The sequence below is a fragment of the Stegostoma tigrinum genome, chromosome 3 (genome assembly GCF_030684315.1).
Source record: "Stegostoma tigrinum isolate sSteTig4 chromosome 3, sSteTig4.hap1, whole genome shotgun sequence".
In the NCBI taxonomy this organism is placed as follows: domain Eukaryota; kingdom Metazoa; phylum Chordata; class Chondrichthyes; order Orectolobiformes; family Stegostomatidae; genus Stegostoma; species Stegostoma tigrinum.
Window position 1 is genome coordinate 88880227 of NC_081356.1, and position 25301 is coordinate 88905527.

Sequence of the window (25301 nt, forward strand, 5' to 3'; positions counted from 1 at the left end):
AACGTTTGTTAAAGACAGTTCTAAAGACTCATGATTCACTGAGAGAAAACATTCTTCCGCACCTCTGTCTTCAGTGGAGTCCCTTGGTTCTAGTCTTTCACGCATTGGGAAACATCCTCTTAATATTCACCCTTTCAAGTCTCATTAGGATCTTCTATGTTTCAGCAAGTCCACTCTCATACTTATAAATTCCAATCAGACTTGTTTTCCTTGCTTAACTAGAGTGAGTAATAAACTTGAGAATGGAGATGTTGGGCTTCTAAAAGAGAAACAAAAAATGTTGGGTGCATTCCACACATTCTTTCGGCATTTTCCAAAATTCCATTGAATCAAGAATTGTCTGACTAGATCAGGAAACTGTGAACTCTTCTTGTCAAAAAATTGGGGAGATAGAAAACAGGAAGTGACAAACTGGTAAGAGACATGCCATAGGTAAAATACTGGAATCTATTAGGAGGGAGATTACAGTTTGACACTGAGAAAATCTGAAATCAGTCAGGTAAAGTCAACACGGTTTTGTGGAAGGGAAATTGTGGTTAACCAATTTATTCAGAGTCCCATGAGAAAGCTGCAAGCAAAGTTGATAACAGGAAATCTATAAATATGTTTCAGAGATAGTACGAACTGCAGATGCTGGAGAATCAGAGATAACAGGTGTAGAGCTGGATGAACACAGCAGGCCAAGCAGCATCAGAGGAGCAGGAAGGCTGACGTTTCGGGCCCAGACACTTCTTCACAAAGAAGAACCTTTCTGAAGAAGGGTCTAGGCCCGAAACATCAACCTTCCTGCTCCTCTGATGCTGCTTGGCCTGCTGTGTTCGTCCAGCTCTACACCTTGTAATCTATAAATATGGTTTGCTGCAATTTCCAGAAGGCATTTGACAGGGTGTTATGTCGAATGTGACTATGTAAAGTAAGAGGTCATGAAGGTAGGGGATCATGAAGTTGAGGATGACACAAAGATTAGTAGGAGAGTAAAATGTGAAGAGGCCATCAGGAAACTAGAACGATTTGGTTAGGTGAAATGAGCGTGTGTAAACCTGTCAGATTGGATATTTCACCTGAAGATGTGAACTTTTCCTCTTTGGCAGGAATAATTGAAAAGGAGAGTACTTTTTAAATTAAGAGTGTTTTCAGAAATTGTAGGTGCAGAGGGATCTTAGTGTTGTGATGTACAAATCATAAATAGTTTGTATGCAGGTTTTTTATGACAAACTGTGGAGATCTGGATTGTCTCAATTCCTTTCAAACTCTTCATTTAGTTCCACAAAGATTTTGGTTTTTTTTGTAATGAGGCTGTACCTCTAATAATACTGTAGTTACATAATTCCTATTAAATTGCTGAGGAGCCAGTTATAAGCTTTCATTGAGTGAAGGAAAGTAATTTTATGATCCGCTAAACCTGAAAGAAAAAATGCACAATGTTAAGCATACATACATACAGTTTGCAAAAGGGATGGTGTCCAATATAAGAGACGCTTGGAAAGAATTTACAGTTTAATGTCCAGAGGTTGCCCTTGAATTAACAATGTTTTAACCTGAGACCATGGCTGTTTGCTTGATGTCTTATGTTCTCAGCAGTAGCGAATATTACTTATTTCCTAAAGTTGCCAGTATCTGTATCTTTCTGTTTCACACATGTTGCCACCTGGTGCTTCATCCTTTGAGTGGCAGAAAGAGTGAGCTTTCTTCGCTCTGCAGTCACAAATCGATTTTCCCTGCTCTGCCAGAAGCAATTTCCTGAAATGTAGCTGGTTTGTGTATTTCAATTCCTGAATACATTGTTCACCAACTTGATAACTGGTGTTGATGACTTTCATCCTCAGTATGTGTGTGACTTGCCATATGGGAGTTAATAAAAATATGAGATGAGGGTTTGTTGAGCCTAACTGGATGGTCTAGCTTCAGTGTAATTTGATAAAAGTATTTATTTCAGTTATGATTATTTTGTTTATTCTATCTTAGTTTCATGAAGCTCAACCTGTCTGTGCTCAATGGTAACAAAAACAGAAATTGCTGGAAAAGCTCAGTGGACTGGCAGCATCTGTAGACAGAATTCGGAGTTTACGTTCCGGGTCCAGTGACCCTTCCTCAGAACAGTGGTCAATGGGTTACTGCCGCAATTTTAAATCAGTATTTGTCCCCTTGTTAAGACTTTCTCCATTCACAAAAATCCCACATTTTAAAATCAGATGATGGAGTTCAAAAGTGCATTGTTTGTACTTTAGCATGAATGTCATGAAATACAGAAAGGAAGACAGATTACATGTTTGTATTTAGTTCAAGAGAAATGGAATTAAAAGTGAGTAATTAATGAAACACACCTGGAGTAGTGTGTACAGTATTGGCCTCCAGATTATTTAAGAAAGGACATAATTGCAATGGCTAATTTCAGGGCAGGTTGATTTGACTGATGCCTGAGATGAAAGCCGTATTATGAGGAATAACTGAACAGATTGGTCTGTTCCCATTGGGATTTAGAAGAATGAGAGGTGAACTTATTGAAACATACAAGATCTTGTGAGAGCATGACAGTGTGAATATTGAAAGGATGTTTCCCAAAGTAGGAGATACAGTTTAAAAATAAGTAGCAGCCTCCTATTTAAGACAGGAGTGAAGAGAATTTTTTTTTTCTCAATGGGTTGTTAGGTTGTGGAATTCTGCTCCTGAGAGACCAGTGAAGTCATTGTCATTGAATGTTCTTAAGGCTGATTGTGAGTAGATTCTTAACCAACAAGGGAGCCTAAATTTGTTACTGTATGGTTTAGCACAGACCAGCAATAGTCTGATCAGCCATGATCTAATCAACTGGGAGAACAGCCTTAAGCACTCAAATGGGCTACTGTTGTTCCTAGTTCATGTGGTCATATGCTTGTACTTGCTGAGAATATTGTCTCAGAATTATTATTGACAGAATTATTTATAATTTGCAGCATTGTAAAAGATAACTTTGTTCAGGAGGCCTATTGTGTCCCCGTCTACTTACTTAATTAAACCTATTAGCATGTCCTTCAATTCTTTTGTCCCACACAGAGTTATCCAGTTTCCTCTTGAATGTATTTGTTATTCCCCTTGACTATTCCATGGAGTAGCAACAATCAGATTTTCGCTACAGAAGAGTTAATGGCTGCAAAATGTGGTTCCATAGTGCTGGTACTTGTAGTAACAAAAACACCATTTTGTTATAAAGTGCCATCTGCGCCCTCCATACACTTTTGGCATAACTTTTATTGGACACTGTTTTGGTAAAACTGATTGGATGTCAGTATGACGATGTTTGGCCTCACTTCCTGAATTAACACCCTCTCTTAACATCACACAGCTGGACATGTATTATGAAACAAAGGATCCACCACTATTGGTACTTAAAGCTCATAAACTACACTCAGATTAGTTACTGAATGATGTCTGGCGATTCTGACACTGTTACAGAACTCCTGTAAGTTTTCTGCTGTTGTTTGAAGGTACTGAAATTGACAGGGATGGTCAATAATTATTGAGTGCCGTAGGAAAGTGGAGCTGAGGCCACAGCCAGATCAGCCTTATTCATTTTGAATGGTGGAGGAAACTTGTTGCTAAAAAGCAGTTCAATGCCGTTTATCCAGGCAGCAGTCCGAACACCGTATGGGCCAGTCTGCTTTACCATCACTGTTTGAGCCACCATACCAAAACTGACAATGCTGGGTGATGAGGTTGTCAGATGACCAGTTGGCTTCTAATACCAGTGTGCAACCCAATCACAAATGTGCTTAGACACAACAAAATAATGCTGGCATATTGATCTTGATAGCACACATGTTTGGCATACCTAAGGAATGCTTCCAATGTCTAGATTTTCTAAAGGAGCCCTGAAGTGTTTCAAAGAGCATGTGTTATAACTTCTCATGAATTGCCATAACCTGGACAGTTGCAGTATCATGAAGGCAAAGCCCTTTCTGCCAGGTAAACATGATCAGATGAAGAGGAGGAGCAAGAGGAGCAAAAGGAAGAAGGGGAATGACATGAAGCAGTAGCAAAGGAGAAGACAACTAACACATCTCCTTTCCAGCCAAGATGTAAGCAATTGCCTTACCTGGCTGAGGTACCAGTGAGGCTAAATCTCCAGTCCACATCATTCCCTTCCGACCGCACCACCCAAGACATATTTCCATCCCCACCCTTGTCTGCTTTCCGGAGAGACCACTCTCTCCGTGACTCCCTTGTTCGCTCCACACTGCCCTCCAACCCCACCACACCCGGCACCTTCCCCTGGAACCGCAGGAAGTGCTACACTTGCCCTCACACCTCCTCCCTCACCCCTATTCCAGGCCCCAAGATGACTTTCCATATTAAGCAGAGGTTCACCTGCACATCTGCCAATGTGGTATACTGTATCCATTGTATCCGGAGTGGCTTCCTCTACATTGGGGAAACCAAGCGGAGGCTTGGGGACCGCTTTGCAGAACACCTCCGCTCGATTCACAATAAACAACTGCACCTCCCAGTCGTGAACCATTTCCACTCTCCCTCCCATTCTTTAGATGACATGTCCATCATGGGCCTCCTGCAGTGCCACAATGATGCCACCCGAAGGTTACAGGAACAGCAACTCATATTCTGCTTAGGAACCCTGCAGCCCAATGGTATCAATGTGGACTTCACCAGCTTCAAAATCTCCTCTCCCCCCACCGCATCCCAAAACCAGCCCAGTTCGTCCCATCCCCCCACTGCACCACACAACCAGCCCAGCTCTTCCCCTCCACCCACTACATCCCAAAACTAGCCCAGCCTGTCTCTGCCTCCCTAACCTGTTCTTCCTCTCACCCATCCCTTCCTCCCACCCCAGGCTGCACCTCCATCTCCTACCTACTAACCTCATCCCATCTCCTTGACCTGTCCGTCTTCCCTGGACTGAGCTATCCCCTCCCTAACTCCTCACCTATACTCTCCTCTCCACCTATCTTCTTTTCTCTCCATCTTCGGTCCGCCTCCCCCTCTCTCCCTATTTATTCCAGAACCCTCACCTCATCCCCCTCTCTGATGAAGGGTCTAGGCCCTAAACGTCAGCTTTTGTGCTCCTGAGATGCTGCTGGGCCTGCTGTGTTCATCCAGCCTCACATTTTATTATCTTAGTGTTTTACATTATGTTTGAAAGTGAGCTCGTTAATTGTGAAGCACAGTGTTAAAACTGAAGAAGGGAAACTTTGAAAACATGACACACAATCTGGCCGAACTGGATTTGGAAAATACATTAAAAGACATGACTGTGTATAGGCAATGGATAGTCTATAACAATAATTCTTCAAAGTGCAAAAAGACATAAATGTCACTGAATTATGGCTACCAAAGGAAGATAGAGAATGTGCATGATTAAAACAAAAGGCTTATTAAGTTTGAAGAAACAGTAATAAATCTAAAGATTGGGAAATGTTTGGAATATGGCAAAAGAAGACTGAAAATCCAATTAGGAAAACAGGATACAAATGTAGTTTAGCAAAAACATAAAATGAACTGTAAAATATTCTACAGTTATGTGAAAAGGAAATGTTTGAATAAGATGAATGTTTATTCCATTAAAAGCAGAGTCAGATGAATTTATAATGGAAATAGAGAAATGCAGAGAAGCTAAATGAGTACTTTGTGTCTGTTTTCACCAAAGAAGATACAAGGATATCACCTAGAATTAAAGATTCAAGTGAATAGGGAGAATGACAATTTGAAAGAAATTAGCATTTGGTATGAAAGTGTACTGGAGAAATTAATGTGACCAAAAGTTGGTGTCTGTGGGAATTGATTGTTTACATCCCATAGTGTGGAGATGACAATAGAGGCAGTGGCATACTTGTTTAAAAATGACCTGATTCAACACAGTCAGCATGGACATATAATTAAAAAAATATGGTTGACAAACTTGGAATGTTTTGAGAATGTTGCTATTAAGGTTAATAAAAAGGAGTCAATGGATATAGTATATTTGGATTTTCAGAGGCTTTGGATAAGGCTCCACACAGGAGGTTGCTTAGCAAAATTAAAGCACATAATATAAAAGGTAATGTACTGCTGAGAATGAAGGATCCAGTGGGATTGTCCCATAAAGAGATTGGGCAAACTGGCTTTTATTCTCCAGACTTTTGAAAAATGAGAAGTGATCTCATTGAAACCAAAAAAATGCTTCAAAGAAAAGCTCAGCAGGTCTGGCAGCATCTGTGAAGGAAAAAAGAGTTAACATTTCCAGTCCGGTGACCCTTCTTCAGAAGAGTACCTCTGTACCTACCTCTGTATGCAGTCTCGTGGAGCATCAGTGTCGAGGATTATCATGGAAGAGGTGTTGTTGCCTTTCCTTACTGACTGCGATCTGTTGGTCTGGAAGTCAAGGATCCAGTTACAGAGGGTGCAGCAAAGATCTGGAACCTGGAGTTTGGAGATGAGTTTGTTTTGAATTATGGTGTTGAAGGTGGAGCTGTAGCCAGTAAGTCAGAGCCTGACATATGTATACTTGTTGTCCGGATGTACCAGGTATGAGTGTAGAGGCAGGGAGATGAAGTCTGCCATGGACCTGTTTGCCAGTAGTTGAGTTGCAATGGATCAAGGCAGTCTGGTAGGCTGGAGTTGATGTGAGCCGTGACCAACCTGTCAAAGCACTTCATAATAATGGATGTCAAAACCACTGGTGATAGTCATTGAGGCATACTGCTTGTTGGTGGTCTTCTTGAAGCAAGTGAGAACTTCAGATCATAGTAAGGAGATATTGAAGATGTCAACAAATACTCCCACCAGCTGGTCTGCACAGGATTAAGGTGCATGGTTGGAGACTTCATGCAGGCTGGTCGCTTTCCGTGGGTTGAATCTTAAGAAGGCTGATCTAATGACTGCGGCAGTGACCATGGGTACAGGTACATCTGAGGCTGATGGGATATGTGACATCATTTCACTGCCCTTCTGCTCAAAATGAGTGCAGAATGCATTGAGTTCATCAGGTAGGGATGTAGAGTTGCCCATGATTCTGTTTGACAATTTAAAGATGAAGTGATTGCCATTTAATGCGAAATGAGGATACATTCTTTTACTTGGAGGTTTATGAACCTTTGGAAATTTCTACTACAGAGGGCTGTAGAAGCTCAGTCTTTGATTGGTTTAAAGTAGTGATTGATTTTTTTTTTGATTATCAAGGCTATAAAAGGTTATGGGCATAGTATGGCTAAAAGGAATGAAGAGTTCAAGTATGATCATATTACATGGCAGAGTGGCCAGCTGCTGTTCCTGTGCTCCTATTCTCTAACTTTGAATTTACAGTAAATTATTAATACTCAAACAGCACTGATTTAAGAAGTCGTGTAGTGGAGAGAATCTGCAAAGTGATTCTGCTCAATGAAACTTGTGCTAAGTTTAAGAATATAAATCATTCATAGAATGTTGAATAAATATTAATCCAACAAGAACATAGACTCAGCAATCTAATTCACTAATGCACAGCACCCAATCTCTTCCAAGACTACCAGCATTATTGTAGTCTGATGCTAGTTTGTCAATGTGAAATTGCAAGTTTTCTTTCTCTGTGCTGATGCTGCCCAAACTGCTGAGTATTTGAAGTATGAGACAACAAGGTATAGAGCTGGTTGAACACAGCAGGTCAAGCAGCATCAGAGGAGCAGGAAAGCTGACATTTCGGGCCTAGACGCATTTCTGAAGAAGGGTCTAGGCCCAAAACGTCAGCCTTCCTGCTCCTCTGATGCTGCTTGCCCTGCTGTGTTCAACCAGCTCTACACCGTGTTATCTCAGATTCTCCAGCATCTGCAGTTCCTACTATTTCAGAGTATTTGAAGTATTTTCATTTTTAATCCCAAATTGTCAGCAGCTGCAGCAGTTCATGTTTGTCAGCTTCTTTTTCATTTTGTCTGTTTGCTGGTTATAGTATCATTACTCCTACTTTGACAGTAATGTGTTACTTGCTGTTTCTGATCCTCTATTTACTGGAGGGTAAAGACTGACCTAAGTCTCACAAGCTGCATTGAAACAAATTTGTGGTTTGTTGATCTTTGACTCGCTCTTCCTGTGGGGTTTGAACTGCTTGTGCAAAAAGCAGTTACCATAAATGAAAATACAAAGTAGTAATCTAAACAAAAAGATTAAGACATTCAGGAAATAAGATGGAAGGTGTATTCCAATTTAGCAGAAGTTGTTGCATCTTTGGCATTAGCAGAGGTAAGTTTGTTAAGGTTGTTGCCTACTATTTTGGTCACATTCGTCACTGCCTCGAATTAGAACAAATGGTAGTAACAGATAATTTAGCAACTCTCTCTTACTATTTCCTGAAAGTTGCTAAAAGATCAATAGTAAAATAATACTCTTAGTGATAGATATCTTTGATGCATTAATCCTGTGCACCTTTGTAAAGTACAAACAAACATATGAATTCGGGGCAGGAATAGACCACTTAGCTTGTTGAACCTGCTTTCCCAATCGATAAAACCATGTCTGATATAATTAGTCCACATTCCTTCCTAACCATGACAAATTTTCACCACCTTGCTTATCATTGCTCATTCACTTACCTACCTATATGTATCCATTGCCTGCTTACGTCCTCTCTACAACTTGCTTTGCTACCTTTGTGGCATCAGCAAATTTAGTAACCTTTCATCCCTTTATCCAAGGCATTTCTGCAATTTTGTACAAAGTTGAACATTGAATCCAGTGGTTCACCATATGTTATATCATGCCAGCCAGAAAAAGACCCATTTATTGCCAAACCTGTTTCCTGTTTATCAACTAGTCTTCTATCCATGCCACCCCTACACAATGTGCTTTTATTTTCTGAAAAAACCTTTAAAGTAACACTTTATCAAATACCTTCTTGAATTATCAGTACAGTACATCCATCGCTTCCTCACATTTACTTTTTAAAAGAATTCCAGTTGATTGACTCCACATGATGTCCCTGTCCGCAATAATCAACTAATGATGCCTGATTAACTTGATTGTTTTCAAATTTGATCCCTTGCATCCAATATTTTATTTAAAATCCTCTCTACTTTCCTAGTTATGCAATTCACTAGATCTTAGTCCAACAAGCTGAAAGAACATCAAACCTGTTAGACAGCTTCAAAGACTGAGTGTTCTGCTCACTGTCCTTTGGGTTCCCTTTCCTGCCTCATTTACTGTAGTGTCCTCTTTACTCCAATCCAGTCAATAAACCCTGTCCTATTGGGTATCAGAGATAGTAAGACCTGTTGATACTGGAGTCAGAGATAACAGTGTGGAGCTGGAGGAACACAGCAGGCCAGGCTGCACCAGAGGAGCAGGAAAGTCAATGTTTCAGGTCAGGACCCTTCTTCAGAAACAAAAACATTATCCTAATGGCTGTGAGTGATAATGGGAATTGCAGATGCTCGAGAATCCTCTCTGATGAAGGGTCTAGGCCCAAAACGTCAGCTTTTGTGCTCCTGAGATGCTGCTTGGCCTGCTGTGTTCATCCAGCCTCACATTTTATTATAATAAGATGTGAGGCTGGATGAACACAGCAGGCCCAGCAGCATCTCAGGAAATACTTACCTGGCAGGGGAGATACCATGATCAACAAGGTGGTTCTCCCAGGACGAGGCTAGCCCATTGCACTATCCTAATGGGTGTGTCTGGATCCTAGAATAAAAGCATTCAGGTAAGTTTACCTCTCCTGATGTTTCATGCTACCTCTAGATCAGCCTTCAGCTCATAACCATACAGAATGCAAACATTTTCAGTGATATATTGCAGTGGATCACACTGGAACACAGGATCTCCAACATACTGCAACTAGGACACCTCATCTGTTCTTTCATCCCTGAAGTGCTTTAATTAAATACTTAGTTAATTTTATTTAATTAGTTCTTTTCCTTTTCTATATATTGCATTAAACCTACCATCAGCTCCTGTACCATTTTAAACTGTGGCTGCTAATACACCTTATATACTGGATACTAACTGCACAGTCATAGAGTCGTGCAGCATGGAAGCAGACCCTTCGGTCCAACTCATCCATGTTGACCAAGTTTCCCAAACTTAATTGAATCACATTTGCCTGCATTTGGCCCATATCCCTCTAAACATTTCCTATTCACGTACCTGTCTAAATGTCTTTTAAATGTTGTAACTGTACCTGCATCTACCAATACCTCTGGCAGTTCATTCCACATACCAACCAACCCTCTGTGTGAAAAAGTTGCCTCTCAGGTCCCTTCTAAATCTTTCTCCTCTCATCATGAAATTATGCCCTCTGGTTTTAAACTGCCCTACCCTCGGGAAAAGACCTTAGTTATTTACCTTATCTACACCCCTTGTGACTTTATAAACCTTTATAAGGTTCACCCCTCAACTTCTAGTGCACCAGTAAAAAAAGTCCCAGTCTATCCAGTCTCTCCTTATAACTTAAACCCTCCAGTCCTGGTAACATTCTCGTAAATCTTTTCTTCACTTCACACTGCTTTCTTGCAGTAGCCTAGAAATCAATGTCCAGAAGGTCAAAAAGTTTTTTTTTGAAAAAATCTTGGGAACGCCTCCTCTCCTCTCTTAACTCTCCTGGCCATCCAACTCTTAACACTGTGCTTAAAGTTGCGCTCTCTGCTAAGTTGCACTGAGATGCATCTATTATATGATATGAAATGAAGAGGATGCTCAGCATCATGTACAGGAAAAGTGGTTTAAGTGGTTTTCTTGATTAATGAATGTCACATTTTCTCAAATAGAGCGCTTGAATATCCCTGCTTATGCTTAGATTAATTTAGAATTTAAACAGTAAATTACAGTGAAATATTAAATGTTAAATACAGAAAAATTAGATTTTTAGAAGGGGATTGAGAAGTCCCTTTCTCATCCAGCTCTTTTCAACTTCACATTCAGTCTCTAGGAGATAAAATGTCTCACAAATGTGTTACATATTTGTTCGCTAATATCATTTGTCATAATTTCTGATGAATAAGCAGAGTAGATATCTAAACTGAACAGAAATATTTTATGAAATTAAGTTAGGCTTTAAATGTAGCAATTAAAATGTTCGTCTTGTTCTGAAGTAGAACTTGGCTGCTTTGTTTACAAAGGAGGCAGAAGGAAACCGGAACATATTATCACATTTATAACAGCAAAAAAACTGCTTCACAGAATGATTGCTGTGCAGGAGGCCACAACTTGTTTTAACTCTTTGCAGGAGTTATTCAGCTGTTCCCAAAACCTAGACTTTTCCCTATAGCCGGATATTTGTAGTTAGTCATGGAATTCGCTTATAAAGCTACAACTGAATCTGTCCCACCACACTTTCAGACAGTGCATTTTAGTTCCTGACTAATTATTGCATAAAAATGCTTTCCCAGGTGTTGCCTTCAGTTCTTCTAGTTTGTAATCTCATCACTTTAGTGTCATCTTGGGTACAGTCACCTGGGTACAGAATACTTAAGTATGTGTTATAGGCATGAAAGAATCATAAATAGGAATAAAGAATGAACTTTGTATTTAAAAAGTAGCCAAAATTTAGTCTCTTCACCAAGCCCATGCCAGCATCGAGCCTTCAGATTGTCTAGGCCAAGCCTTTAGACCAGGCTGGACTCACCATCCCCGCGCCAACCTCCGCTCCGCACTCACCGTCCCCGCGCCAACCTCCGCTCCGGGACTCACCATTCCCGCGCCAACCTCTGCTCCGAGACTCACCGTCCCGGCACCAACCTCCGTTCCCCCACAACTGCCTGGCCTGGGACACACCTCCAGACTCCCTCTGGGACTCGTCGCCACCAACCTCACTCCAACACCAGCCTGGCCTGGAAATCATTTCCAGGACTCGCCAGCGACATCCTTTGGTCTTCCTCATTAACCTCCGGATAAGTTGAAGTTAAAGGTTTGAAAAAAGCCATAAAAGAAAGACCACAGTAGAAGTGGAGGAGCTCCAGCTGGAGTGTCTTACTCTGCCACCATCTTGGATCCATTACAAAGTTGTCACTGCACTGATTTGAGTACACGCAACAATGAAGGTTAATTCTGTTCCACTCAATTCATCCTAAATAAGTGATAACCGGTATTTGGCAACATAAAGGACTGCAGATGCTGGAAGCTGGAGTCAAAAAATGTGGAGATGGAGAAGCACAGCATGTCAGACAGCATCTGTGAGCAGAAAAGTGAATGTTTTGGGTCGAAACCCTTCTTCAGTTCCGGCAATTGCGACACTGATTCTCTGAGACAAAACATTTCAAGTCTATCCAAATGGTTTGAAAGCAAACTGTGCAGAAATTATAGAAAATTTATAAAGGAATTCTATGTTCTTCTATCCACAGGTGCTGCAGACCTTGTCAGTATTTCCAGCAACTTCTCTTCTTATGACTGTAAAGGGATATAAATAAGTTAAGGATAGAGAATTTGTCAGCCAACAGAAAACAGTGGAATGGACAATGTGTAACCAGTGTGCCACAGAGATCAGTGCTGGTGACGTAACTACTTGTAAATGATATCATTGTCTAGGTTGAAAGGGCTGTATGTATGGTTGCTAAATTTGCTGATGACTCAAAGTAAGTTGCAGAATAAGTAATTGCAGTGGGATATAGATAGGTCGATGGAATGGACAAAATGAATGTCAGTGGGGGATGATGGAGAAAATAAACTTACCCACTTTGGCAGGAGCAATGAAAAGCATAATATTATTTAAATAGAGAAAGATTGTTGTACTTCACAGTGCAGAGGGATCTGTGTGCCAGTTGCATAAATCACAAAAAGTTGATTTACACACGTAGCAAATGATTAGGAAGACAACTGGAGTAGTTTTGTTTATTGCAATGGGAATTAAATGTAAAGTCAGGATGTTTAGCTATAAGTGGTGCATTGGCAGAAGCATATTTGGTGTGTTTTGCAAAGTTTTGATCTTCTTACATAAGACAAAAAATGTAAGTACAATAAAAGTAATTCAGGGACGGTTCATTAGTCTGCTTCCAAGGATGAAAGAAAGTTTGAACATTTTGGAAATGCCGTTGTGGCTTCCTCTACTTTGGGGAAACCAAGCAGCGGCTTGGGGACCGCTTTGCAGAACACCTACACTCGGTTCGCAATAGAGAACTGCGCCTCCCAGTCACGAACCATTTCAACTCCCCTTTGCAGTCCTAAGATGACATGTCCATCCTGGGCCTCCTGCAGTGCCACAACGATGCCACCCAAAGGTTACAGGAACAGCAACTCATATTCCGCTTGGGAACCCTGCAGCCCAATGGTATCAATGTGGACTTCACAAGCTTCAAAATCTCCCACTTCCCCACTGCATCCCAAAACCAGCCCAGTTCTCCCCCTCCCCCCAGTGCATCCCAACACCAGCCCAGCTCGTCCCCACCACCCTAACCTGTTCTTCCTCTCATCTATCACCTCCTCCCACCTCAAGCCGCACCTCCATTTCCTACCTACTAACCTCATCCCTCGCCCCCTTGACCTGCCATCCTCCCCGGACTGACCTATCCCCTCCCTACCACCCTGCCTATACTCACCTCTACAGGCTCCATCCCTGCCCCTTTAACTTGTCTGTCTCCTCTCCACCTATCTTCTCCTCTATCCATATTTGATCCACCTCCCTCTCTCTCCCTATTTATTTCAGAATGCTCTCCCCATCCCCCTTTTCTAATGAAGGGTCTAGACTCAAAACGTCAGCTTTTGTGCTCCTAAGATGCTGCTTGGCCTGTTGTGTTCATCCAGCTCCACACTTTGTTATCTTGAACATTTTGGAGCTGTGTTGGACTTCCAAAAAATAAGTGGTCATGCTTATTGAAACTTATAAGATTCTGGGTGGTCTTGACAGGGTGGATGCTGAAAGAATGTTTCCCCTTTTGGAAGATAATAGAACATAGGACACCCATGTTAAAAATAATTGGTCTCTCATTTAAGACATAGATGAGAGGAATTTTATTTTTGTTACAGAAGGTTATTGTTCTGTAGAATTCTCTTCCTCCAGACAGCAGTTGAAGCTGGATGATTGAATGTTTTAAGGCAGTGGTAGATGGATCCTTGACTGAAAAATGAGTCTAAGGATACATGGGGTAGAGAGAGATTCAAGGACCTAAATTAGATCAGTCATGACCTTAGGAAATAGTGAAGCAGGCTCAAGGAGCCAAATGGTCTACTGTTGCTCTTAATTCAAAAGTTGGGCCGTGTGTTTGTGAATAGGCAAAAAAAAAGGAGATGAAGTGAAATGTAGGAAAGTGTGACATTCACCACTTTGGTGGAATGAATAGAAAAGCGTGATAATATTTTCATTGAGAGAGATGACAGAATACAATGACGCAGATCCAGGATATCCTTATACACGAATCACAACCTTAGTATGCAGGTATAGCAAGTGATAACAAACACAAATTAAATACTGGCCTTTGTTACAAGAGGCTGTAAATGTAAGGAGTCTTACTACAACTGTATAGGATATTAGTGATACCGTACATAAAATACTGCATGTAATTTTGGTTACCTTACTTAGGGAGGGACTTAATTGCCAATGAAGCAGTTCACTCAGCTGATTTCTGGAGTCAGAGGTTTGTATTATGAGGAAAGGTTGCTCAGTTTGAGCCTATCCATATCCATAAATATTCACTCCCTCCATCACTGAAGCTCAACTGCAGTAAGATACACTGCAGAAATTCCTTGACATTCCCTTGATAGCACCTTCCAAATCATGACTACGATCATCTCGGACTCCTGCAGCAAATACATGGGAACACCACCAACAGTATGTTCCCGTCCAAGTCCGTCACCATGCTGACTTGGAAATACGTTGGTATTCCTTCAGTGTGCTTGGGTGAAAATCCTGGAACTTAATGACAGTGTGGGTGTACATACACCCAAATGCACTAAAGTGGTTCAATAGGCTGCTCACCACCACCTTTTATGAATGAGTGCAAAAAAAAGTCATTGGAGCCTGAAAGAATGAATAGTGAGTCTTATTGAAACATGTCAGATTCTGAGGGGATTTGACATGTTAGATACTGACATGACATCTCCCTTTATAGAGGAATCTCCCTTTACAGAGGAATCTAAAACTGGGGGCACAGTTTAAATATAATATGCAGCTTACGTCAGACAGTGTTGAGGAAGAATTTTTTCTTCTCTCAGATGATCATTAGCGTTTGGAATTCTTTTCCACATATAGCAGTGGAGACTGAGTTTTGGAATATAATCAGTGGTAAATTAATCCTTTGACGATGGAGACAAGGGCTATTGGGGACAGACAAGTGCAGTTAAAGCCACAAACAGTTCAGCCATTGACTTCACAAGGTGTAGAGCTAGATGAACACAGCAGGCCAAGCAGCATCAGAGGAGCAAGAAAGCTGACGTTTTGGGTATAGACCCTTCTTCAGAAAATGAAAATCAGATTCTCCAGATTCAGATTATCTCAGATTATCTCAGATTCTCCAGCATATGCAGTTCCTACTACCTCAGCCATTGACTTATTGAATAGTGGCGTAATGCCGAGGGATCAAATTGCCTATTCTACTTCAATTTCTTGCATTCTGATGCTCTGTCATGAACTTGAGCACTTCTATAGAAGCTCCCCTCAGTTTTCTATCGAGAGTCCTACCCAGCTTCACCAATTTATCCTTGCAACTGGGCTGTTGCTTAAGAATCACTCTCATAAATTTATTCTGTATACTTTCCAATTTTTTTTAATATCTTTCCCAAAGTGTGACACCCAGACTTGGACTCAACATTCCGGGTAATGCTGAACCAGTGTTTTTCTAATGTAAGGTCATGGACCTAAAATACTAACTTTGTTTTTGTCGCCACAACTGTCGTCGAAGATATTGAGTATTCCCGAATTTTCTGTTTCTTTTTCTGATTTCCAGCATGTTGCAGTATTTTACTTTTGTGTTGGCTCTGCTTTTGTGGGTGGGACCGATAATCTGCGGCAGCATTCCCATTAATTTTGAAAATTAATTTTAAAGAACAAATTGTTTTTAAATAACTTGTTAAGTTTTACATTGAATTAGAGGGCACATTTGTCACAGCAATGTGAGCGTCTGGTGTGCATGTTCTTCCAAAAGATGGTTATAAATTGCCTCATAACAGGTTTGTCCACTATGTTGAGACTCTTAAAATAAAGAAGACAGTGGCAGCATGGAGACAGAGTCATAGAGCCACACAGCATGGAAACAGACACTTTGGTCCAACCAGCCCATGCTGGTCATAATCCTAGTCCCACCTGCCTATGCTTAGCCCATATCCCTCCAAGCACTTCTTGCTCATGTACTTAGCTAAATGACTTTTAAATGTTGTGCCTGTATCCACATCTGCCACTTTCTTCTGAAGTTCATTTCACACGGAACCACTCTCTATGTAAAACCATTGCCCGTCATGTCTTTTTTAAATCTCTCCCCTTAAAAGCATACCCCCTACTTTTGAAATCTCCCACTCTAGGAAAAAGGCACCTGCCATTCACCTTATCTATACCCCTCATAATTTTATAAACCTTGATAAGGTCATCTCTCAACTCCTAGACTCCAGTGAAAAAGGTCCCGGCCTATCCAGGCTCTCCTTATAACAAAAATCTTTTATCTCCAGCAACTCCCTGGTAAATCTGTTTTGAGCCCTCCCCAGGGCTGAGTGACGGGAAACAGAGAATAGAATTAATACGAAAAGTACTGGATATACTCAACAGGTCAGGTGGCATCAACGAGGGGGGAGAAATAGAATCAACATTTCAGGTCAATGACCTTTCATCATATCCAAGACCTGCAATATCTTCATTTTGTGATAGTGCCGGACTGTTGTTTTTAGACTGGCATAAACAATATTGAGCTTCCTCAATGGTTGGAATTAGTGCCACTCTTTTATTGATCTATATTAATCACCAAGACTGTGTAGGGCATTATTTTAACACTTGCAGATAACACAAAATGTGGTGGTATTGTGAAGTGTGAGGAAGATTGTGATCAGCTTGAAGAGAGGTTAGCTAGGCAGGTTGAATTTAATGCAGAGAAATGAGAAGTGATTCACCCTGGTAGGAAGAACAAGGAAGGGCAATATAAAACCATTTAAATCCGGGGGCATACATGCACAAATTGTTGAAAATGGCAGGACAGATTGGCGCTATATATTCTCATTCCTTCACTGCTACTGGGTCAAAATGCTAAATCTCCTTTGCTAACTGTGAGTATTGCTACATCAGGTCGATTGCCGAGGTTTGAGAAGGCAGTCAAGCACCACCTTCTCAAGGAAAATCAAGGATAGATAAATAATGGTGCCCAGCCATTAAAGTTCATGTCGTATAAATAAATAAAATAAAAATGGTTACCAGGATTTATAGAATCCTTTGCTACATAAATAGAGGTTTGATAAAATAAGGCTATAGCATAGGAACATTAACTGTTGGTCCATACATCAATACAGGCATGAATGACCAGCTGGCCTTCATAGAAGTTTCTGGATAAGAGCTGAGTCACCACCAAATGAGAAAAGGAAGCTCTAGGCTTCATTCTAAAGTTGCAATCCTGTTCAGTGTCTCAATAGAACAAGTATATTCTCAACACACTTGTGACTATCGCCCTTTTCCCCGAAAACAGTACAAACACTGTACCCAACTCCCATCATATTTATCTTGCAACTCCGAAGACACAAAATCGCTGTCTTGTTGCATATTCTGTTGATTCTGTCATCAATTGCAAGACCCTGGAAGTATAATGAAAGCCCCATTAACATAATACAGAGGGATGCCAACAGAATGAATAATGAGATGACAGAAGCGCTGTCAAATTGAAACTATCAAAATGTGGTAGAGAATGAATTATTGTATTTGTCTGCACTGAACTGAATGACAATGAGCTGAAGAAGATTTTAAAGAAAAGGTTTACAAAGTCAGTATGTCCTTGCAAGAAGCAGGTGCTTCGTACATTTTAGAACTTGTTTCTTTTCTCTGTTAATTTGTGGGATGTGGGTGTTGCTGGCTGGCCAGCATTCCTTGCTCATCCCTAGTGGCTCTTAAGAAGGTGGTGGTGAGCTGCCTTCTTGAACCACTGTAGTCCATCTATTGTAGATTGACCCACAGTGCTATTAGGGAGGGAATTCCAGGATTTTGACCCAGTGACAGTGAAGGGACGGAGATATCTTTCTAAGCCCAGATGCTGAGTGGCTTGGAGAGGAACTTGAGGTGGTGGTGTTCCCAGATGTCTGCTGCCCTTGTATTTCTAGATGGAAATGATTGAGTTTAGAAGGTGCTGTCTGAGGATGTTTGGTGAATTTCTGCAGTGCATCTTGTATATAGTACACTCTGCTGCTACTGAGCATTGATGGTAGAGAGAGTGGATGCTTGTGGATGGAGTGCCAATCAAGAAGGCTGTTCTGTTCCAGATGGAGTCAAGCTTCTTGGGTGTTGTTGGGGCTGCACTTGTCTAGGCAAGTGGGGAGTATTCCATCACACTCCTGACTTGTGTCTTGTAGCTGGTGGGCAGGCTTTGAGGAGTTATGAAATGACTTACTCGCCGCAGTATTCCTAGTTTCTGACCTTATGTTGTAGCCACTGTGTTTATGTGGTGAATGCAGTCGAGTTTCTGGTCAATGTTAATCCCCAAGATGTTGATAACAGGGGATTAAGTGATGGTAACACCATTGATGGTCAAGTGGTGGTAGTTCGATTGTCTCTTATTGGTGACGGCCATAGCCTGGCATTTGTGTGGTCCGAATGTCACTTGGCACTTATCAGCCCAAGCCTGCACGTTGTCCGGATCTTGTTGCCTTTGAACACGGACTGCTTCAGTATCTGAGGAGTCAGAAATTGTGCTGAACATTGTGCAATCATCAGGGAACATCCCCAATCCTGACCTTATGATGGAGGGAAGGTCATTGATGAAGCCGCTCAAGATGGTTGGGCCGAGGACACTACCCTGAGGAACTCCTGCAGAGATGTCCTGGGGCTGAGATGATTGACCTCCAACAACAATGATTATCTTCCTATGTGTCAGGTATGACTCCAACCAACAGACAGTTTGTGCTCTGAAACCCATTGATTCCAAATTTGTTTGGGCTCCTTGATGCCACACTTGGTCAAACGCAGCCTTGGTGTCAAGGGCTGTCACTCTCACTTCACCTCTAGAATTCATCTCTTTTGTCTATATTTAAACCAAGGCTGTAATGAGATCAGGAGGTGAATGGCCCTGGCAGAACCTAAACTGGGCAGCAATGAGCAGGTTATTGCTGAGCAGGTGCTGCCTGATAGCACTGTTACTGATGATTGACAGTAGACTGATGGAGCGGTAATTGGCTGGATTGGATTCGACCTGCTTTTTATGTACAGTACATACTTGGGCAATTTTCCACATTGCCGTGTAGATACCAGCATTGTAACTGTACTAGAACAGCTTGGCTGGGGAGCAGCAGGTTTTGGAGCACAAGTCTTCAGTTCTATTGCCAGAATGTTGTCAGGGCCTGTAGCCTTTGCAGTACCCAGTGCCTCCAACTGTCTCCCAATATCACGCAGAGTGAATTGAATTGGCTGAAGACTGGTATCTGTAATGTTAGGAATCACTGGAGGAGGCCAAGATGGATCATGCATTAGGCACTTCTGGCTGAAGATTGCTGAAAATACTTCAGCCTTATCTTTTCCACTGATGTGCTGGGCTCTTCCATCATTGAGGATGGGGATATTTCTGGAGCCTCCTTCTCCAGTGAGTTGTTTAATTGTCCACCACCATTCACAACTGCATGTGGCAGGACTGCAGAGCTTAGATCTGATCCATTGGTTGTGGATCGCTTAGCTCTGTCTATCATTTGCTGCTTTCGCTGTTTGGCATGCAAGTAGTCCTGTTTGGTGGCTTCACCAGGTTGTTACCTCATCTTCAGGTATGCCTGGTGCTGCTCCTGGCATGCCCTCCTGCACTCTCCATTGAGCCAAGGTTGATCCCCTGGCTTGATGGTAATGGTTGTGTGGGGAATATACCGGGACATGAAGTTACAGATTGTACAACTTCAGCTGCTGTTGATGGCCCACAGTGCCTCATGGATGCACAGTCTTGAGTCGCTAGATCTGTGTGAAGTCTGTCCCAGTTGGCACAGTGATAGTGCTACACAGCACACTGGAAGTTGTTCTCAGTATGAAGGTGGGACTTCATCTCCACTGGGACTATGTAATGGTCACTCTTACCAATACTGTCATGGACAGATGCAACTGCAGCAGGCAGATCAATAAGGATGAGATCAAGTATGTTTTTCCTGCTTGTTGGTTCCCTCACCACCTGCTGCAGATCCAGCCTAGCAGCTATGTTCTGTAGGACCCGACCAGCTCGATCAGTAGTACTGCTGCTGAGCCACTTTTGGTGGTGGACATTGAAATCATCTACCGAGAGTACATTTTATGCCCTTGCCATTCTCAGTGCTTCCTCTAAGTATTGTTCAATGTTGAGGAGTACGGATTCATCAGCTGAGCGAGGATGGAATGTGATAGTCGGCATGAGATTTCCTTGCCCATGTTTAATTTGAAGCCATGAGACTTCATGGGGCCTTGAGTCCATGTTGAGGACTCCCAGAGCAACACTTTCCCGACAGTATACCACTGTGCTGTCCCCTCTGCTGGGTCTGTCCTGCCGGTGAGACAGGACATATCCAGGGATGGTGATGGTGGTGTCTGGGACATAGTCATACTCACAGAATCAGAAGCAACTGCCTGACATTGTCTGTAAGTTAACTCATCTGTGAGACAGCCCTCCAAATTTTGGCACTGTCCCCGAGATGTCAGTGAGGTGAACTTTGCAGGGTCGACAGAACTGTTTCTATCATTGTCTTTTGCAGCTGCTCACCCATCCTGCTTCTGGAAAATTATGACTGACTCTGTCAATAGTATTTTTCACATGTTCCTCAAGATGTTGTCTTTGAAGTAAACTTGCAGTTTTAATTTTCAGTGTTGGAACTATCCATTTTATTTTATCTGAACAGAAAAGGGACAAACAGTACATTATTTATTACCTGCTTTTGGAATCAAGAGCAAAAAATTACCATTCATATGTTTCTGTTTTATTTCACTTAATGTCACGATTGCTTCAAATTTGAAGTAGCTGTCTTTTTATGAGGTTTTTGTTTTTGTATACGGTCATTCAAAGACGCATTGCAGTGCGAGTTAGTATAACTCTGAATGTTTAGCAAGCGTCATTAAAACTTATGAAATGCCATTTGCCTGTTGACTGACCAGCAAAGCTGATATTTTTCCACTTCATGACCTCATTAATTTTATTTTTTATGATACTATTTGAGATCATTCTTGAAATAATTCACTTTTCCATAACTTGCAAAATAATTCAGGTCCTGGAATATCACTGCATTTTTTTTTTGAAATCAATGCTTGCTCCGTTGCAGTAAAACAAATGGCAGTGTTAGCATCTTGCAGCTGCAAACCCTGGGAAAGTTGGAAGTATAGATAATTTAAGTAAATCTTATATAGGCAGAGTTGGTGAACAGCAGTATTAGCAAGAGTGATTGCACTGGAGTCTCAACATCTCTTCAAAGGCACAACTACATTGAAGTGAACCAATCTAAATTCTGACACTCCCAGTAAGAGGTCAATTAAGGTATTTTAAGTGGCGAGTTAATGGTCTGATCTGCTGTTCCTGGCATTATCATCAGTGATGGATGGACCTTCCATCACATTGAAACAGTTGCAATGATTGACAGCAGTTGGATCTCTGAAATATGAAAAGTTAACCATTTTAACTGCAACCAAAGGTCAGTAATTGTATTCATTATTGGCATCGACGGGACAAGATATTCAGAGTTGGACCACTGTGGCAGTTGTTTGCATCATTGAGGCTGATAACTTCGTTTTTATTTGTTCATGGATGATGGTATCACTGGCGAAAGCATATTTGTTTCCCATCCCTCAGTTACCTTTAAAGGGGGTGGTGGGCAACCTTCTTAAACTGTTGCAGTCCATGTGGCAGAGGCACACCACAGCTCTGTTAAGGACTGACTTCCAGGATTTTGATCCAGCAATAATAAATGAACAGACACAGTTCCAAATGAGGTCATAGTTTGGAAAGAAACTTGTAGGTGGTAATGCTCACATGTATCTGCTGATGTTTGTATCTTTTGTGGTATTGAAGGAGACTTGGCCCATTGCTGCATTGTATGTCGGAGATAGTGGATACTGCTGCCCCTATGAGTCATCATTAGAAGGAATGAATTTTAAAGGTGGTGAATAAGGTAACAATCAATGGGAGATACTTTGTCCTGGATGGTGTTATTGAATTTGCATTCATTGAGACAAGTGAAGAATACATGATCACACTACTGACTGGTGTCTTGTAGATGATGGCAGGCTGAGGAAGGTCAGGAAGTGAGTCACTTGCTACAGAATTCCATGATTTTCCCTTTGTAGCAGCAACTTTTTGATACACATAGGCTTCAGGAGAATGATAGACCTCAGAGTATTGGTAGTGTGGGATTCAATGGTTGTAATGTTGTTGAATGTCATGAGAAATTGCTAGATTCTCTCTTTATGGGTTGCCAATTACCGGACATGTATGTCACATAAATATTACTTGCCACTTATCAGTACGTATGTATTCTACAGGCTAGTTAACTTAACTTCTGTAAAAGAAGGAATTTTAAAGTCTGCTATAAACAACGTAAGAGCCGAGCATTTCAAAAGACACATTAAATCAAGCAGAATCAGCACGGCATTATGAAAGGGAAATCATGACTGAAAAATTTGTTACAGTTCTTTGAGGAGGCTACAAAGGAGATGGATAAAAGGGAACCAGTAGGTGCAGTATATTTGACTTTCCTGAAGACATTCAATAAGGTTCCACACATAAGGGTACTAAATAAGATAAGAGCCCATGTTGTTGGAGGTGCTATGTTAATGAGGATGGAAGATGGCTAACTCATAGAAAGCAGAGAGTTGGGATAAAGGAAGCCTATTCAAGATGGCAAACTGTGACCATGTCAAGTGCCACAGGGACCAGTGCTGGAGTCCAATTATTTGCATAGATATCAATGACTTGGATGAGGAAAGAGGATGTATTATCACCAAGTTTGCGGATGACATAATAATAGGTGGAAAGGCAAGTGGTGAGGTTCACACAAAGCATCGACAGAGGGATATAAAAAGGCAAAGTATTCCCACAAAATCTTAGCATATGGAATATAACATGGGAAAGTGAAAGGTTATGCACTTTGGCAGGAAGAATAGAAAAGCTGAATTTTATTTAAATGTTGAAAACTGCAGAAAGCTGCAGGTGAGAGAGATTTGGGATTCCTCAGACATGAATCACAAAAAGCTAGCATCCAAATTCAGTTGGAAACAGGGAAGGGAAATGGACTGCTGGCCTTTATTTCAAAGGGAACGTAGTTGAAAAGTAAGGAGGTTAAAATTATACGAAACACGAGTCAGATCACACCTGAAATACTGTGAATGGTTTTAGTGACCTAATTTCGGGAATGATATACTGATGTCGGAAGCAGCCATGAGATTGCCTTCTGAAGAGATGTTTGGTAGGTTGTGCTTGTAAACATAGGAGTTTAGAAGAATAAGAAGCAAACTTATCGAAACATACGTGATTTTTCAGATACGTGCTTGTTTCTTTCATTTCTGAGCCTGTTTTTAATCCTGTCTTTTGTATACTGAGATGGCATGAGAGCATGGTGACTTTACACACAGTTCACTGTATGTCTGTATTCCTGTACTTGAATATATGGGACAATAAAATCTAAATCCAAATCGAAGGTTGATGGGGAAAGGTTGCTTTCCCTTTTAGGAGAGCCTGTGATCAGCAAGTATAATCTTAGTGTCAGGAATAAGACATACTTGAACAAAAGAAAAAATTTCCCTTGGAAGATCGTGAACCTGTGGAATTCTTTACTGCAGAGGATCATTGAGGCTGAGTCATTAATTATATTCAAAACTTGCATTCAATAGAATTTTAATCAGTAAGGGATTTGAGGCCTGTGAGGATAAGGTTGGAAAGTGGACTTGAGGATTATCTGATCAGCCATGATCTCCTTGAATGGACAGCAGACTCAATGGACCAAATGGCCTACTAATCCTTATGGTCTTAGCCCAAATCTGAATGTTGTCCAGGTCTTGCTGCATGATGAGCACGGATTGCTGTAGATTTGTAAATGGTGCTAAACCCTGCACAATCATTAGCAGACATCAACTCTTCTGAAGAAGAACATATGTTCCTTGGTAATTCATACACTTTAGTAATTAATATCCAGCTAATTCACTCCAACAAAAGTGCAACTATCCCATCCAGCTGAGGCAATGACTCAGGGTGGCAGTTCACACAATAAAAACTGCCAATGATCTTGTGAAAATTATATTTGCACCATTTCATTCTTTCTGCTGATAAGCTGTGCAGACAGTTTCAGGCGAAAGGAATGGAATCCATATTTATTTAATGATTAATTGTGTATGAAGTAGATTGCCTGAGGTAAGCCATTTTGAAATTTTAAACCAGTTGCCCATGGGATATCTAGCATGATGCAAGTAAATTATTCTTAAATATCGATGCAGTGGCATTAACGTACCATTAGATTGTATGCCATTTCCATCTTGGTAATAGCATGCAATTAGATATCAAAGAACTTGCTCTGAATAGGAAAACTAAAAGTATGCTTGACAATTTTATTCATCCCAATCTGTGCAGGATGCACATGTTTCAAAATACATTGATCTAGACTCTTGTATGTCCACTTTGGGGGAAAAATGTATTTTCCTGATTGCAGGAGAGCCTTGAAATTGGCTGCTGATTTCTTACCCCTCATTGTTTGCAGAGCAATAGGAGTTGTTATTATTCACTGAGTTCTATTTTCATTTACGAGACGCATCCAATGATCTCTTCTGTCGTTATCTCTGGATCTGTAGCCTAGGTAATATATGCTTTTCCAGATTTTGCAAGAACACTTTGTTCTCAAAAGCATTTACAATTATTTAGTATTTTATAGCTGAGTCTGACTAATAACTGTTTTGAAGATGCATTTACAGCAAATTCTTGTGAAACATGACTACATTGCCTTTCACTGGTTGACTTTATATGCACTGCAGTGCAAGGTTAAACGTGAGCTAGTCTTAGCACTTTCACTCCACATGCCTACCAATGGGAGGCGAATCCAGGATATTTCATCTTCCGACTGTTACGCATACCTAATGCTTTAGAACACAAAATATCATGCAACATTCAAAAGATGTTTGAAATTGGTGAATCAGTGATCATTTTAGTTGGGGATGAAAGAAAGCACAGATATAAAAATCAAATTCAGTTCAATTTTTTAAAAAATGGATAATGGTTAATATTTATAAGTCTGGATTTGAATATGGCTGTTAGTTGTAATTTCGTGTCTTTATGTGTCAGGTC

The 25301-nt window shown here is 41.0% G+C and overlaps 1 protein-coding gene across 7 annotated transcripts in view; it reads left to right on the forward strand.

The window, feature by feature from the left end:
- LOC125450983 (multiple C2 and transmembrane domain-containing protein 1-like) overlaps positions 1-25301 on the forward strand; it is a 562377-nt gene that overhangs the window by 60985 nt on the left and 476091 nt on the right. Inside the window, exon 1 of one of the 7 annotated variants that reach the window (XM_059644744.1) lies at positions 8158-8181. The exons of the other annotated variants lie outside the window; for them this stretch is intronic. The gene's annotated coding sequence lies outside the window, so the exon portion shown is untranslated. Of the gene's footprint in view, positions 1-8157; positions 8182-25301 lie in introns of those variants that run through there. 7 annotated transcript variants of the gene reach the window in all.